We start from the raw sequence: 3,266 nt of genomic DNA, 5'->3' as shown, positions 1-3,266 counted from the left end.
AAATATGAATAAATAAATAAATAAACTAAATATAAATAAGCTTAAATGCCGTTTGATATTACAGAATGATTTTAGAATTTTTTAAAAAGAACAGAATGTCTAATTAGTAAGAAATAAGAAAATGGATAACGCTGACTTGCGTAAACTCACGTGATAAAAGAGACAAGGTGAGATTCGTACACAGGCGTTATAATTTTAGCGACCTCTTTTTTTACGATAATTTTTAACAGCGCCCGAAACGATCATTTTGGCCTCAGAAATCTGGCAGCGATCCTCGGGTGAAGTAATTTTAATTCATAATACCAGACTGGAGTTTGCCAAAGCGAGGTTGGTGAGCTCCTTACGCCCCCGGGGTTACAATGCTAGAGGGTTTCTTTGAGGTTGAAAGTTGGCTGCGGTGACCTGGCTTACTTCGCTTGCTGTGAGTAAGAGGAGGAGGAGGAGGAGGTGGAGAAGAAAAGGAGGAGGAGGAGGAGGAGGTGAAGAAGAAGAAGAGGAGGAGGAGGAAGAGAAAGAGGGGGTGAAGAAGAAGAAGAAGAAGAGGAGGAGGATGGAGGTGGTGAAGAAAAAGAGGAGGAGGAGGAAGAGAAAGAGGAGGAAAATGAGAAGCAGGAGGAGGAGGTGAGAAGAAAAGGAGGAAGAGGAGGTGAAGAAGAAGAAGAGGAAGAGGAGGTGAAGAAGAAGAAGAGGAGGAGAAGGTGAAGAAGAAGAAGAGGAGGAGGAGGTGAAGAAGAAGAGAAGGAGGAGGAGGAGGTGGTGGTGAAGAAGAAGAGGAGGAGGAGGAGAATGGAGGAAGGATGAGGGGGAGGAAAATAAAAAGATCAAGAAGGTAACAAGAAGAAGAAGAGGGAGAATAATAATGTACATCATGGACTATATGAATACAGTTTGATTTATATCAATAGTCTTACTTCTTTAGCTTTATAGGGGCGAAAGTTATGCCTCTTCAACGCTCCGAATATAATTTTGCCTGCAGCGGTTTTTACTAAGGGAAGGTAATTAACGTTGGGAAGGTATGATAAGCAGAACTGACGGCACGAGAGGATGAAGAAAATGAAGAAAATAAAGAAAATGAAGTTGATGCTCTTCTTCTCTCTAGTTGTGAGGGACGAATCTGACGGCACGAGAGGATGAAGAAAATGAAGAAAATGAAGAAAATAAAGTTGATGCTCTTCTTCTCTCTAGTTGTGAGTGACGAATGTATCTTGGGCTATATGAACGCAATCTGATCCGTACCAGTTATTTATAATTTTAGTGTGATTACTATGTGAACCGAATGAGAAGGAGAAATGGCTAGAATAAGCAAAAAAAAAAAAGTTCGGTATTATATAAAACCATTTTTTCGTTCTGAAACTGAAACAGGGTATTAACCGAATAATAAGGAGAAATGGCTAGAATAAGCAAAAAAAAGGTTCGGTATTATAAAAAACCTTTTTCGTTCTGAAACTGAAACAGGGTATTAACCGAATGATAAGAAATGGCTAGATAAGCAAAAAAAAAGGTTCGGTATTATAAAACCTTTTTTCGTTCTGAAACAGGGTATTAACCGAATGATAAGGAGAAAAGGCTAGAATTTAAAAAAGGTTTGGTATTATAAAACCTTTTTTTTTTCGTTCTGAAACAGGGTATTAAACCAACACTATTCTTAGCTTCTTTGTTTCCTCACTTGATTCAAACATTTGATCTCTAGTTTGATCTCCTCTCCGATAACACTTGCCCTAATTACTTGCTTGTTTAAATGCCTCGCTGCTCTTTTTATCGAGCTAACTGCTTGTTACTCCTTCTCCGCCATCTGGTTTCTTGACTAACCGCCTCTTTATCTACCCAGCTGACGGTTAGTTTGTTTGATCACTTGTTTGGCTCAAAGTGGTCTTTCATTTGGTTGACTGTCCTCTTTGTCTACGAGGATGATTGACTATTTGTATGTCTGTCTGCCTGTTTGTCACTTCTTCATTATGGGTTATATTTATCGATCAATTATTCTAAATATAGTAGATGGTAGCTTTAGATACGAGGTTCCTACTTTAGAAATAAATGCACACACACACACACACACACACACATATATATGTGTGTGTGTGTGTGTGTGTTTGTGTATGCATGTGTGTGTGTGCTTGTGTGTGTGTGTGTGTTTGTGTATGCATGTGTGTGTGTGCTTGTGTGTGTGTGTGTGTGTGTGTGTGTGTGTGTGTGTGTGTGTGTGTGTGTGTGTGTGTGTGTGTGTGTGTGTGTGTGTGTGTGTGTGTGTAATGTTGAGTTGTACATTAAATAAACGTCTTGCAATTACCAGCTAATGTAGAAACAGATGTACATTTTCAATCAGATCCTTTAGATGACCATGATACAGACAATGAACGAATATCTATCTCCGCCACAACAGCAAACATAAACATTTTATCACATCCTAGAGTTTGGTATCACATAAAAAAAAGCCTCGTTTGATAAAAAAAAAAATAAAAAAAATAAAAAAGTCACTGATGTTTTACCAAATGTCCATAAGCTGTATCAAATTATCATACCTGTATCAAATTCCAAACTCTTTTTTTCACAGCTATGATTTCGGTAAACCTGCATGGACTGTACCATAAAAATTCATTGGCTGAACTGTTGCACATAACCCTGACGCAAGCATATTGCAAGGCTCATAAGTGTGCTGAATTCGGTCAATACGAAACAGCTAGCAATTGCCACCGGATTTCAATTCCTTCTGGAAATCTTTGTATTTTGCTATTCCTGTGATTTATCTGGTGTTTGCGTGTGGGATTCGTAAATCTAGAGAGAGGGGAAAAGGGAGGGAGGGAGAGAGAGAAACAAAGAGAACAAGAGGGAGGAAGGGAGGTAGGGAGGGAGGGAGGGGAGAGAGAGAGAGAGAGAGGGAGAGAGAGAGAGAGAGAGGAGAAAGAAAGAAACAGACAGACAGAGACAGACAAAGAGAGAGACAAGTAGACAAACAGAGAAAAAGAGAGACAGAAAAAGAAAAAACATACACACAGACCGACCAACAAACAAACCCAAAACAAACACAAAAATAAAACCAAAATCCCAGAAGCAGAGACAAGAGCAAAGAAGAAAGACGCAGCACCTCAAGAAAGGGTATTTCCACCTCAGCTGCCGGCGAGCCAAGAGCGTGTTGAGAGAGCAAAGACGACGAGACAAAAAAAAAAAAAAAAAAAAAAAAAAAAAAAAAAAAAAAAAAAAAAGAGAGGGGAGAGAGAGAGAGAGAGAGAGAGAGAGAGAGAGAGAGAGAGAGAGAGAGAGAGAGAGAG

Source organism: Penaeus vannamei, chromosome 13, assembly GCF_042767895.1.
Source record: "Penaeus vannamei isolate JL-2024 chromosome 13, ASM4276789v1, whole genome shotgun sequence".
NCBI classification, from domain to species: domain Eukaryota; kingdom Metazoa; phylum Arthropoda; class Malacostraca; order Decapoda; family Penaeidae; genus Penaeus; species Penaeus vannamei.
Note: the sequence above shows the minus strand (reverse complement) of the source record.